This window comes from Pipistrellus hanaki, assembly GCF_964339955.1.
Source record: "Pipistrellus hanaki genome assembly, chromosome: 2".
NCBI classification, from domain to species: Eukaryota; Metazoa; Chordata; class Mammalia; order Chiroptera; family Vespertilionidae; genus Pipistrellus; species Pipistrellus hanaki.
Window position 1 is genome coordinate 84,714,768 of NC_140504.1, and position 15,244 is coordinate 84,730,011.

Below are 15,244 nucleotides of genomic sequence, written 5' to 3' on the forward strand. Positions count from 1 at the left end.
TTCTGGTCCTCATAAAACCTCTCTGAGGCACTGGTTGGGGAGATCAGTTAGTTGGAGCCTACTCCCATTATGCCAAGGCTTTGGATTTGGTCCAAGGACAGGGCACATCCACGAATACCAATGAATGCATAAATAAGTGAAGCCACAAATAGAAATATCTTTCTCCCTTCCTCCCTTTCTCTAAAATGATTAAAAACACACACAACCAGAACACTAAGGATGGCAGCTTTAAGAAGCAGCTGGCCAAGGGGCTTAAGACAGGAGTGATAGCTTGAGCTGTAGGGAGAGTCTTTAAGAGCTTTCGTCTGGAAGTACAACAACTCACTTAGTCCTGAGAGTGAGCACCTGGGGGTCTTCGATCCATGAGCCTCCTGAGGCATGAGGAGTCTATCTGCCATTCAGGCTGTCACTGCTGCTCTGGTGCTCGGAACCCTCAGCCAGGAGGTGCAGCTGGCCATCCCCAGGTCCCTGCCTCCAATGAGAGCCCGAGCCACTCTGTGTCACAGCTTTGCAGGTTCCTATTGGCAATGGAAACTGGTCTCAATTCCCAGGACAAGAAAGGTCTGGAGAAGTTAATTAAATTTTTTGCCCTCAAGACTGTTCAAGTGATTGTCCAGGCTCAATGTGGTGAGAAGATTTGTACTCATTCATCTTCATCCCCTACGAGTTCAGATTGGTTCAATTTAGCAATCAAAGACACACCAGAGGTTACACACAAAGCAAAGAAGGCCCTGGTTGTGCAGCTACCTGTGGTCGGGAGACCTATGTGTGTGGAGATCTCACTCAAGACATCTGAGAGACATTCCACGAAACTAGAAATTGGTGTCTTGAAATGAATGAAAAGTGTGATAAAGAAATCAAAGTTCCCTTCATGGTACTCAACTGACTGTCCTTGCTGCTGACTCTTTGCTATAACGAGGGTGACAACAGCTAATAGGCTCTCTAGGAAATAAGGACATGAATGTGTCATATTATACAGGATGTATTTTGGTGTAGTTCCACTGAATGGCTTAGGGAAATGTTTCCAGGCAGTTCATATTAGGCCAGTGGGTACCCCTCAGGGCACCAGCGTCTTTCCTGTGCTTACAGAATTTACTTGGCATTCATGTCCACCAAGCAATTTGAGAGGACCCACTTATCCTGGGGGTTATCATTGATCACATTGTGGACTGTCCCTGTCCCAGCTCCTCGCCTATATACCCCTGCAATTACAAAACTACTGGCAAGGACAATGGAGTAACATATCTTTCTGTGGGAGATTCTCAAGAAATGTGTACCACCTCTTTCTCCACCTTCCCTCCATCCCAGCTAATGATTCCCTGGAAAGAAGGTGGGATCCCCTGCTCCAAATCAGCCTGCGTATGGTGCCCAGGCAGATCAGGAAAGATTGGCAATCTGCACCCTTTCTGATGGGGCTCACTGTGCTGCCACACTTTCTAGCAGCCGGGACACTGAAACTATCAAACAGCAGTGAGGGATGGGCCTCTCCCCACAATGTCTTGGAGGACGTCTTTGCCCAAAACGTGGGGGCTTTTGTCAACAAACCCATTAACCAGGTGGCACTGACGAGTTTGGACATACCTTTTGCCACGTTTGCTCCCAAGAACTTAGAACTGGAGGAGGCCGATCCAATGGAGAATCCTCGGATTCTGATAGCTCCAGAGGTGGCAGCAGTGGCAATACCAAAGGGGACATTTTTACGATCAACTTCAAACTGGCTTTTTCTAAAGACAACAGTCTTCCTATGGACTTGGGGGACCTTCTATCCTGGATTTCAGAATCCCCCTCAGCTGTGCATAGATATCGAAGCACAGTCCTTGGCTCAGGGCTTGGGCTTATTATTAGAGTGGCTGGCTGTGCCCAAGAAGAACATCTGAGAATGTGGTGTCTTTCTGAAAACTCTGCAATAAAAGCTGGTGTGCTGGAGTACCAGCAGCATCCCCTTTTTGTGGTCCCGGGAGACTGAGAGCCTCCCACTCATGAGCTGTTCCCATTCCTTGTCCTGCTTTAAGCCAGGTGGAGGGGAGGCTGGTTTCCCCCATGAGGACCCGGAAGTCCCTGCTCTTGCCCCTCCTGGAGACTCCATGGCAGCTGTCAAGCCCAGTTAGAGCATTTGAGAACACTCACCCTTTGGCCTTGAAAATGGTAAGACTCTGTAACAAAAGGACCCGCTGCAGGGTCTGCTGCTTCCACCACCCATCAGCATCTGTTCCCAATGTCTGCCCTCTCCTTCTTCACACTGCTGGCCCCCGCCCTTGGTCTGCCACCACTGCTGGCCCCTCACCTGCCTGCCATTATCACCAAGCCCCTGACATTCCACCTGGTGGCTCAGAGCCTGGTGTGGAGGCAAAGAGAGGAAGGAGACATTGCTGGGAGGAAGAAGGAAGAGCTCTTCACCTGTGCTGTCTCCTTTAGTTCCGGTATTTTCTTCCTCTCTCCTTCTTTCTGCCCCGGTGCCTGTTCTTGACAGGCCTCTTCCCAAGATGAGAACTTGAAAGTCAGCCATTCCCAGCCTTGAAGGTTGTGCCAGCCCCTCCTCTAACAGAGGGTCTGAGCATCCATGGTGGCTGCCTGTGCTCAGCTCCTCAGCTACATGGGACTGAATCCTGTGTCACTAGGATTGGGAGTCACAGCAAAGGTTCTCTTCCCTCCCCCATTGCTGCTTCTTGGTTAGAGGACATAGTAAATATTTATTACTTTCGGGGAAGTCAGATATTTCATAGAGAAATTATGTCTGAGGTTAGATGTTTTTACCTGGGGAAGGTGAAAGGCCTTTTCCTAGGGCAGGGCCTCCTGTGAAAGTTCCTCAGATTCCCAGTTGCTGCTCTGGGGATCTCCCTTCCCAAACATAGAAGCTGGGAGCCAAGAACAGGGTTGGCTGGGCAAGGACCTCCCAGACTTGCTGCATTTGCACTGACAACAGACTTTACCTACATGTTCCCGGTGGAGCTTTTGATCTCTCACGGCTCCTGCAGAGTGACCAGCTTTGCTCTGGCAGCCCAGGAAGCCTTAGGCGCTGAACATGGTGACTCCCAAGGAGTTATGTGTTTCCCCTGGTGGGCCTGGGGAAGTCCAGACCGGCCCATCCTGGGGTACTCGCTTGTTTCTCAGGGCTGCGGTACGGGCCCTTTTCCTCTTCCACCTGGGCCTGACCACCACCCTCTAATCCCAGAGTCTGTACCCTGGCCTGAGGTTTGCTGGTTCCTTTTTGAGAAACCAAAGCTGGGCACATCATTGACTTAATCATTCAGGAATTGTTACTTGGGTAAGTCAAATGCCTGGCCTCAGCCACCTGTGCTGTCTGTCTCTCTCCCAGCCTAACTGGTATTCTTAGCCATGGAAGCCTAGGACTGCCCCTTTCCTCCTGACCCACCAGGAGTATTCACTGGCAGTGGCTGTTCTGCAGGCTGTTCACCTCGCCCTCAATTGCTTTTTGGAAATGCATGTGACATTGCTAATGTCTAAGGGCTGGAGTGGGCTCTGATGACATCTCCATTAGGCCAGTCCCTGCCCCTGTGCATGTGTTCTCTGCCACAAAGAAATGTTCCCAGCAGGAGTGTCCAACTGGCCCTTCTATCTTTGGGCCAGAGCACACCCAGGGCCTGCTAAAGCAATCCAGGTTTACCCTCATGGCCCCCCGTGCTATGAAGTTTGGAGGCCTATTGTAAGTTATCCATTCCCTGTCTCGCTAACCCCAGCCCCAATGTCTCAGCCAATGCCCTCCTCTGTAGGCCAAGTGTGGAAGGCCTGTTAGCTGTTTTCCTCTTTGACTCTCAATGGCCTGTAGAGGCAGAATCCTTTCTTCAGGACCCCCTCAGTGAGAGGCCACGGAGGCTGAGCTCTGATTTTGAGCCAAGCCAGGGAGGAGCAAAGCAATGGTCAAGGCTGGTCCCTGACCCTCAGCCCTGTAGAATTAAAGGCATGAGCTTAGATTGACCTCTGCAGAATTGGGGGGGAGGGCTGGGACCAGTCATCTGTCTCCAGGGGGAAGAGTCCCTCTCCTCCTCCAGCCTACCTTGTTTGGAAATACTGGGTAATATTTTAAAAACTATTCAAGAGATTTCCAATATTTTTCTGTACTTTAAAACAACAACAAAGACAACCTTTCATAAACCTAATATAGAATAAACTTCTTTAATCTATGATAACCTATAGCTAATACCACATTTAATAATGATAAACTGATTGTTTTCTCCCTTAAATCAGAAACATGACTAGCATGTTTACTATCCTTAGTTCTAATTAACATTATACTAGAAGCTCTGATAAGACAATATGGAAAGAAATAAAATGCATCCAGAGTGAAAAGGAAGAAGTAAAACCTCCGTATTTACAAATGACATAATTAATAGAAAATCCACTGAAATGTACAAAAAAGCTACTGGAGTAAGCACATTTAACAACATTGCTAAATACAAGGTCAATATTTAAAAATGTATCAATATTTCTTTATATTAGCAATAAATAATTGAAAAGTAAAATAAATACCATTTATAATCGCATCAAAATTAGGAAATCAGAAGAAAAAACATTGGAAGAGATATGAGAATCTCTACTTTGTAAACTACAAAATACTGTTGAGAGAAATTAAAGAAGACCTACATAAAAGGAGAGAGAGATGTGCTTATGGATGAGAATACTTAACACTTTAAAATATTTAATCTCCCTCAAATAACAATTAGATTTAAAACTATCCTATTTAAAATCTAATAGGAGCCTTTTAAAAAATAACAGTTATTCTAAGAATTCATAAAGAAATTCAAATGACCTTGTATAGCTACAAAATAAAAAGCAATCATCAAAAACCTTAAAATTAAAAAAACAAAAACAAATTTGGAATACTAACTGCATGACTTCAAGCTTTATTATAAAGCTATAATAGTGAATAGAGTATGTTAGAGGCAAACAATTAGCACAATTAAACACTTGAATGTCCAGAAATAGTCCAACACACATAAAAATTGATTTCTGCAAAAGGTGCAAAGGCAATGCAGAGGAAAAATTATACTGGAACATTTGGATATCTATATGTAAAAATGTAATCTGGGATTCATAAGTCACAAAATATACAAGAATTAACTCAAAATATTATGGATCCAAATATAAAACTAAAACTGTACAATTTCTAGTAGTAAACAAAACAGAATATTTTTGTGATTCTGGTTTACACAGAGATTTTTTAGTTTTCACACCAAAAATATTATTCATGAAATAACAAATTATTCAATTAAACCTCACCAAATTAAAAACTGCTACTTGAAAGACACTATTAAGACTATAAAAGATAAACCACATATTGGGAGGAAATATTTTTAAAGCTCATGTCTGGAGGACTTCTATTCTGAATCTATAAAGTGTATGCTAAACTTAATAACAAATAATAATAGTGCAATAAGAATATTGTGAAAGGATTTTACCAGTATTTTATTACAAAAGATTTACAGATTACAAATACAGATGTAGGAAAAAAACTTAATATTATAAGTCATTAGATAATGCAAAATTAATTCATAATATGATACTACTACAGATCTACTGGAATCGCTAAAAGGTAAGACTGAATATATCTATTGTAGGTATGTATGTAAGAAGTTGATTCTTGTACACAGTAGTAAAATAGTGCAACACTGTTAAAATTATTTTTTAGTATCTTAAAAGGTTATATACTTATCTAACATGTGATTCAGACAGTCAACTTCTAAGTATTACCAAAAAGAAATGAAGGTGTTTGCCCATACAAAAACTTGAACATGAATGTTTATAGCAGCTTTATTTGTAAAATCTGGGGGGAAAATTAAATGTCCTTTATCAAGTTAATGAATAAACAAAAAGTGGTAAATCTATAGAATACATTACTCCTAACTACAGAGGAATGGACTATTGATACATACCGCAATGCAGACAAATCTATATATATAAAAGCCTAAGTGACTGGCCAACTGGCCGACTAGCCAGTAGCTGTGACATGCACTGACCACCAGTGGGCAGATGCTCAATGCAGGAGGGGAAACTACAGGCATGGAAACATGGAAATGATGAATCTCAGATGGAAGAAGGGAGGGTGGAGGGTGATCTTATATACATACTAGAGGCCTGATGCACAGATTTATGCCCTGGAGGAGTCCCTCTGCCTGGCCTGTGCCCTCTCGCACTCTGGACCCCCCTGGGGGTTGTTAGACTGCCAGTTTAACCTGATTTCCACAGGCCAGGCTGAGGGACCCCACCGGTGAACGAAACCCTAGCTTTGAAACCAATTACTTTTTAAGATATTGACTTGAAATACCCATGTTCATTGGGAAAAAGTTAAAAAACTAAAAGTATGTATTTTTCAGGCCCAACACTTGCATCTCCACTCCCTGGCCAGTCAGCCCTTCTCTGTTTAGAATAACAATCTCTAACCTTGAAGTGATTAAGCTCTTCCCTAAGTATTTCTTTGCCAGCAAACTTTATTATTAAATTTTAGGATAACAAATCAAACCCAGGTTGCTAGCAATTTTCTATTAAATTTAAAAGGAATCTGTTTACATTTATCATATAATGTAATAAGTTAGTAAATTAAAGGATCTGATATATTAGGTTTCAGATTACAATGTAAAATATGGAATTGAGTAACTAAATTTTTGCTTTGAGATTTAAATTTGGAATGTATAAGATAATTTATTTGATTTAGTGTGTACACAGTATGAACTGTTTAAGCAAACTTTAATTTTTTTGTGCTTAATTCATTTTATTAGATTTAAGAGATGTTTAATCATTTAAAAAGTTTTCTTACTATGTCATACACAAAGTGGAACTGTTTTGAAGAGAATTGAATATATTAAAGCTGAAATATAGTTTAAACTATTTAAGGAAATATAAGTTTTAAATTGAAAATGACTTAAATTTAATCTGCTTAACTTGAAGTAAGCAAATATGAATAAAACAGAAATGTGACTTTATTCATTAGATTTATAAATATAATAACATTATAAACTGTATTTAAAATAGTAAAAAATACTAAATTATAGGCCTGTATTAATTAATGACTATTAATTTAAAACTTGAATCCTAATCTGTGCAGAAAGATAACCTAAGATTCAAAAATTTCACAATATTATTGGCCACTGACTATGTGAACAAGAATGAATTTCCAAAAGGGAATATACTACAATATATACATATGAGACAGCAAAACATTGCATTCATATTTAAAGTTATTTTAAAATATATATTTTATTGATTTCAGAGAGGAAGTGAGAGAGAGATAGAAACATCAATGATGAGAGAGAATCATTGATAGGCTGCCTCCTGCATGCCCCCCTCTGGGGGTCAAGCCTGCAACCTGGGCATGTGCCCTGACTGGGAATTGAACCATGACCTCATAATTCATAGGCTGCTGTTTAACCACTGATCCATGCCAGCTGGGCCATATTTAAGGTTCTTAAGCCTGAATTTATCATTTTTTGCAACAGGCCCTTTATTATGACTCTAACAATGCACAAAAGTAAATTATAGTCTTCCATGGTTAGAGTTTTTGCTATGCAAGGCCAGGAATTTAACAAATGAATGTTTTTAATAAATAAGTGTGCTATGAACTCTTTGCTAGGTAAGAAAATAAATAAATCTCTTACCACTTGGGACAGGATGGACCTGGTAAATATTATGTTAAGTGAAATAAGCCAAACTGAGAAAGACAAATATCACATGATCTCACTTACTGTGGAATCTAATAAACAAAATGAATTAACCAACAAAATAAGACCCAAAGCAAGGAGACATGGAACAGACTTACATACCTCCATGTGGGATGGGGGATGAGAAGAGATAAATCAAAGAACTTATATACTTACATGTATAGCCCATGGACACAGGCAATAGTGTAGTAAAGACCTAGGGAGGGCGTTGGGGCTGGGAAGGGGGGGAGGGCAAGAAAATGGGAGATATTTATAATACTAGCAACATAAAAAACATTTTAAAAAAGAAAATAAGTGCATAAAGTATTTACAGAAGGAAGGAGGACCCTTGAACTGGGTGACCTTATAAGAAGAAAACCTTATTATTTTCTTTATGATTAAGGATTTACTATGTTTTTCCTAAAGAGGCATGTTTGAATTGTTCATTTTAGAGATTTGATGACAGCAGAATCAAAAAGTTCCTGTTGCTGAGGAGGCATTAAGAAAAAAGTATCTCAACTTTCTAAGGAGGTTAAGAAACTCTGGAACAAAGTATTCAGAAGAAAAGTTATATGTATAGTACATAAAGCCAATCAAAGAAATGACCAATGCCTTTTTGTTTTGTTTTGTTTTCTGAGAGATAGTTCTTTGGAAATTCTTGGTCTAGGAATTAAGTTTTGAGCACTGCTTTATAAAAACATGAATAAGAGGCCTGGAGATATGTTTTAAATATTTTTGTTGAGTTCACCTGAGTTTTATATTTTTGAGTAACAAATCACCACTAACATAGTGGCTTAAAACACCCATTAATTAGCTCACATTTCTACAGGTCAGAAATCCTGGTGAGCTTGATTGTTCTCTGTTGAAGATCTCATAATATCAGATTCAGAATTTCAACCAGGGTGAAATCTTATCTGAAGTATCTGGGGGAAATTTGTTTCCAAGCTCATTCAAGTTGTTGATAGAATACAGTTCCTTTGGGTTTTATTACTTTTATTACTGGCTCTCAGTCAGGAGGTGCTCTCCTCTTCTACAGGCCATGGGTCAGTCCTTTTCATGATGCCCCTTTCATCAAACACACACACAAACACACACACACACACACACACACACACACGCACACAAGAAAAATACATTAAAGCATTCCATGCTTAGAATCTCCTTGACTTGTCCTTCTGCCACCAGATGGAGATACTTCTTTGCTTTTAAGAGTCCCCATGACCAAATGAAGCCTACCAGATAATCCTATATAATAAAGAGGTAATATGCAAATTGAACATCACTCAAACACACAAGATTGCCACCCCATGGGAACACAAGATGGCGGGCAGAGGGGGGCAGTTGGGGGTGACCAGGTCTGCAGGGGAGGGCAGTTGGGGGAGACAAGGTCTGCAGGGGAAGGATTTAAGGGCAACCAGGCTGGCAAAGGAGGACAGTTAGGAGTGACCAAGCTAGCAGGGGAGGGCAGTTATGGAGGACCAAGCTGGCAGGGGAGGGAAGCTATAGGTGACCAGGCTAGTAGGAAAGGGCAGTTAGGGGTGAACAGGCTGGCAGGGGAGCAGTTAGGCATCAATCAGGCTGGCAGGGGAGTGGTTAGGGGGTGATCAGGCTGGCAGGGAGAAGCGGTTAAGGGCAAACAGGAAGGCAGGCAGTCGAGCATTTGAGATCCAGCAGTCCTGGATTGTGAAAGGGCAGTCAGACATCCCTTGAGCGAGTGCAGTCTTGGCTGAGGGACAAACATACTCCTATGCATGAATTTCATGCACCAGGCCTCTAGTGTAACATAAAGGCCAACTGTGACACATAATGTAACATAAATTATCAATATGATATTTCACCATATTCTCATTTTCTAGGGTTTAAGGTATGATGTTTTTGGAGCATAGTTTACAAATTCTGCCTACTAGAAGGTCTTTCAGGAAAGTCGGAATTGGTCTTGAAGGCTGAACTAGTGCAGCTCATCTACAGAAACAGTCTTAACCTGGAGTACACATTTGAGTAAATCATTTACTCAGGCTTGGGATCTTCCCCAGAACAATCAAGTTAGAATTCCTGAGTATGGAGACTAGGAATCAGAACACAGCCTCACAGTTACCTTAACCCAGTGGTCGACAAACTCATTAGTCAACAGAGCCAAATATTTAAACAGTACAATGATTTAAATTTCTTTTTAAGAGCCAAAAACTGACTTCTGCTCTTGGGCCACAAAGTTTCAATGGCACTGTACGTGCACACAGGCTTATGTTATTTTGTGGAAGAGCCACACTCAAGGGGCCAAAGACTCGCATGTGGCTCACGAGCCACGGTTTGCTAACCACTGCCTTAACCTGATGGTGGTCACAGCAGTTTCAGATGAACTTAGTACAATATATGCATGAATTTCATGCACCAGGCCTCTAGTGTAACATAAAGGCCAACTGTGACACATAATGTAACATAAATTATCAATATGATATTTCACCATATTCTCATTTTCTAGGGTTTAAGGTATGATGTTTTTGGAGCATAGTTTACAAATTCTGCCTACTAGAAGGTCTTTCAGGAAAGTCGGAATTGGTCTTGAAGGCTGAACTAGTGCAGCTCATCTACAGAAACAGTCTTAACCTGGAGTACACATTTGAGTAAATCATTTACTCAGGCTTGGGATCTTCCCCAGAACAATCAAGTTAGAATTCCTGAGTATGGAGACTAGGAATCAGAACACAGCCTCACAGTTACCTTAACCCAGTGGTCGACAAACTCATTAGTCAACAGAGCCAAATATTTAAACAGTACAATGATTTAAATTTCTTTTTAAGAGCCAAAAACTGACTTCTGCTCTTGGGCCACAAAGTTTCAATGGCACTGTACGTGCACACAGGCTTATGTTATTTTGTGGAAGAGCCACACTCAAGGGGCCAAAGACTCGCATGTGGCTCACGAGCCACGGTTTGCTAACCACTGCCTTAACCTGATGGTGGTCACAGCAGTTTCAGATGAACTTAGTACAATATATGTCGTTAAAACAACAGAAACAATTTGAGCTAACTAACAGCAGGTATTCTCAATCTCATTTGACTCTAATTAATGTTTTCCCAGTCTCTCTTTCTAATTTCAAAATTCTAAGACTTCTAATTAAGTTGAATATTTGTGTGCACATTATGGCCCACATTTGAACAATGTACATATGCACATAGGAATCAATCTACAGATGGATGTGTAGGTCTTGCCAAATTTGGAAAATCATTTAAAAACATTTAAAACCTGCTGAAGCATTAAATCATTTTCAAAGGTGGCTTATGCAATAGAAATAGCAGATTTCTGAGTGAGACAGTAGATCCACTAAAATACCTATAAGACAATAAGGATATTATTTGATATTTTGGAAAGAAGTATATGTCTTGACTTAGCTAAAATGCTTTCTACTTAAACATTTTTTTTTGGAATTATATTTTTCAAATCAGAGCTTATTTTGTAATAATTCTGAAGAGTTTTAATTTTTTTTCTAAATTTGAATTAAACCTATCTGATTACTCAGAGATAAAGCATTTAATATTTGAAAATGACCAATCTCTAAAGAAACATCTAAAAACATCACTAATGATGTCTATAGCTTATCAAAATGTAAACATTAAATATGTTAATATTACTTGCATCCTTGTTCTATTTAAATTTGGTATGTGCCTTATAGCAAATATATAGCTGACCTGTTTAAGTTTTGAAATATTATTCGAAGCTTCTGAAAAAATAAAATAGAATGCAGGCAGTTAAACTTCAGAAAGCATACACTTCACCACTTTATTCTACAAACTCCCACAGTGGTAGAACTAGCTATTAACAAAAGTGCAATGTAGAATAAAATGCCTGCAGCCCACATGTAAATGAGAATTATTCATTTAGATTTGGGAGGTGACATTTGAATTTTAATCAGGTATAAAATTTTAGGGGGCAGAGAGTATTTAAGACATTGGCAATATCATGAAGTCATAATGAGTAGTTTGAAACACTGAGCCTGCATTGTTATCTTTCAGAAATCTCAAAGGGGTGTTCATTTTCTGCTCTCTTAATTATCTTATCTCTTACCTATTCTTAAAATATTTTAATTTGACTCTTATCTGTAGCATAGAAATACCCAGAAAATTATCTGCATTATTTTTGTACTTTATTGAAATTATTGTGCAAAAGCATATAAAATATTATTGTCAAGTTGTTTTACACAAAATTGTATGTATTTGCACGTTTACCATAAACATTCAAGGAAATCAAATGCTCACCAGCATTTAAAAATTATTTCATTATTTAGAGTTACTACTTGATATCTTTTTTTCATGACTTTTCTCATAACAGATTGGAAGTTTCTCAACATAAAGAGCATTTAAATAAATTATAACTAATAACATACCTGGTAAAATATTGAAAACTTTCCCATTATAACTGAAAATTTAAAAAAGTATGTTAACTTTTACTACTTCTATTGACAATTTTACTGGAGTATGTAGTCAAGTGTAATAAGGCAAAAAAAAATCATAAAGTTACAAAAGCTAGAAATAAAACTATATTTATTCACAAGATACCTAACTACTTACAAACATTATTCTGAAGAATCTCAGGATGCATAGTAAAACTAATTAGCAAGCTTATCAGTCTTATGATAAAAGGTCAGCATACAAAAATCAATTGTCTTTATTTTATTTCTATGTCAAATGATTAGATATAAAAAACACACAAAATACTCACATTATCAAAAACCATAAAATAGAAAATGTGGGTTAAACTGACCTTCTAAAATGTCCTAATTCTTAGAGCCTATGAATGTTACCTTATTTGTAAAAAGGGTTTTTATAGATATAATGAATTAAGGATCTCAAAACAAGGAGATTACTCTAGATTTTCTAAATATTACCTAAATCCAGAAGTGTTCTTAGAAGAGAAGCAAAGAGGAAATGTGAAAGTGGAATAGACTAGAGAGATAATGCCACAAGCCAAAGAATGCTAACAGCCAACAGAAACTGGAAGAGGCAAGGAATGCAATCTTTCCTAGAGTCTCCAGAGAAAGTGCAGGCATGCAGATAGCTTAATTTAGACTTCCTACCTTCATAAATGTAAAAGAAAAGTTTCTCACTGTAAGACACCAAATTTATGATAACTTATTACAGTAGTTCTAGGAAGCTAATAAAATGAGTAATAATTTTATAAAATGGATATAACATATACATTGAAAATTATAAAATATCACTAGAAAATTGAAGAATCCTATCTAATAAAAGAGTATGGTTAATATGCAAATTAACCATCACTCCACTATACCCACAAGCCACGTCCACCAGCCACGCCCACCAACAATCAGAGCAAGTATGCTAATAAATCCAACCAAGATGGCTACAGCCACAGAGACCAGGATGGAGGCTTGGGTTTCCCAGGCAACAGAAGAAGCCAAGCTTTCCACCTGCCCTAGCCAGCCTAAGCCTCCACTCAAGGTTACAAAGTTTCAATTATAGAAGGTAAACAAATCCAAACAGAAATAGCTGCCAGCCACAGATCAAGCAGGAGGCTTGGCTCTGCTCCAGGCTACAAAGTTTCAATTGTAGAAGATAAATAAATTCTAGATATCAGGGCCTCTGCTTGGGTTACCAGGGGGCATGGCTTGCCTGCAAACCACCACAGGCCCCTTGCCCAGGCTGCCCCACACCCCAAGGGAACTCCCACCCTGATCTGGGACACTGTTCAGGGCAAACTAGCTGGTCCCCACCCATGCACCAGGCCTGTATCCTAATAAAGGAGTAATATGCAGATTGACCATCACTCCAACACACAAAAGCTGCCCCCATGTGGTCAAAGATCCTGCCCCTATGTGGACACAAGGTGGCCACCACAAGATGGCCAGCAGGGAAGGACAGTTGGGAGGCTCCAGGCCATCAAGAAAGGGCAGTTGGAGGCGATCAACCCTGCAGGGAAGGGCAGTTAGGGGTGACCAGGCCAGCAGAGGAGGGAAGTTGGGGACAAACCGGCTGGCAGGGGAGCAGTTAGACATCAATCAGGCTGGCAGGGGAGTGATTATGGGGTGATCAGGTTGGCAGGCAGAAGTGGTTAGGAACAATCAGGAAGGCAGGCAGGCAAGCAGTTGGGAGCCAGCAGTCCTGGATTGTGAGAGGGATGTCCGACTGCCTGTTTGGGCTTGATCCCAGTGGGGTACCCTTGAGGGGTACCAGATTTGGAGAGGGTGAAGTCTGGGCTCAGGGACACCACCCCCTGCCCCATGCACAAATTTTGTACATTGGGCCTCTAGTAACTAAATAAAGGAAAATAACATATTGAAATATTTAAAATTGTTGTCATTATTTCCAAATTGATCTACAGATTTAATCAACTCTAATAAAAATCCCCAAAGGCTTTTTCTTACTACATATTTATTGTATAATGTATATGGAAATTGATATAGAATTCTGTGTGTGTGTGTTTTTTTTTTTTTAATTCTTTGGTTTACTTTAAATATATCATCTTACTGCTTTCTGCCCTCCAAAGTTTCTGCAAAATAGCAACTGATATTCTTATGAGAATCACTGTTCATGATAAGCTGCTTTTCTCTTACTGCTTTAGAAATTCTCTGTTTGTCTATGTGTGTCAATAATTTGATTATAATGGACTTCAATGTGGTTCTCTGAAATTTTTCTTTTTATAATTTCTGGAACTTCTTATATTTGGAAATCCTTGTATTTTCTCAAATGTAATTAACTAATTATAATTAGATATCTTAATTATGTAACATGTTTATATATTAATTTCTCAAATAATCTGCCCTTTTTTCTCTTTCTTTACTTTCTAAGACTCTTCTAATGTTTTTATTTAGTCCAATTTATAATATAAAAAAAACCACACACCTTAGGTTTTGTTCACTTTTCTTTAATTTTTTTTTCTTTCTGTTATAAAAACTCAATAAATTTAAATATCTTCAAATTCACTGATTCTTTATTTCTATATGTTTAAATATGTTGTTGAATACCTGTATACCTATAGTGCTTTTTAAAATTCAATTGTTATATTTTTCAACTCCAGAATTTTTCTTTGGCTCCTTTTTAATCTTTTCCTCTCTTTGCTGAAATTTGCATTCATCCACATACTGTTCTCCTGATTTCCTTTCATTATTTGTCTGTTTTGTTTTGTTTTTGTTTGTTTGTTTTTTAGCTATTTGAACATATTCAAGACAGTGTTTTTTTAATTTTATTTATTTTATTTTTTAATTTATTTTTTTAATTTTATTGATTAAGGTATTGCATATGTGTCTTTGAACAACATAAACTGATGGACAAAAAACAGATCCAGAGACAGAGAAAAGGACAGTAGTTTTAAAGTCTTTGTCTGCTTAGTCCAATGTCTATGTGTCCTCAGGGACAGATTCTGGAGATTGATCAACCTTTTAAATGTTGTTTTTATGTGCAATACTACACATTTGGCATTTAAAACTAAAATAAGTATGATTCTTTCCCTAAGAATCTGTATGCCTTCATGATTGAACATTTGTGTGCCAAGTGGGTATAGAAATAAAAAGTACAAATACTTTGTAAAGTGTACAATTGTCTAGCCTATATGCTCTATAGCTAAAACTAATACAATAT

At 38.8% G+C, this 15,244-nt stretch overlaps 1 pseudogene across 1 annotated transcript; it reads left to right on the forward strand.

The window, feature by feature from the left end:
* Positions 1-527: 527 nt before the first annotated feature.
* Positions 528-1,877, forward strand: LOC311615284 (autophagy-related protein 13-like; annotated as a pseudogene). The gene has a single exon. The product of its transcript is annotated as an autophagy-related protein 13-like (transcript).
* The last annotated feature ends 13,367 nt before the right edge of the window (positions 1,878-15,244 follow it).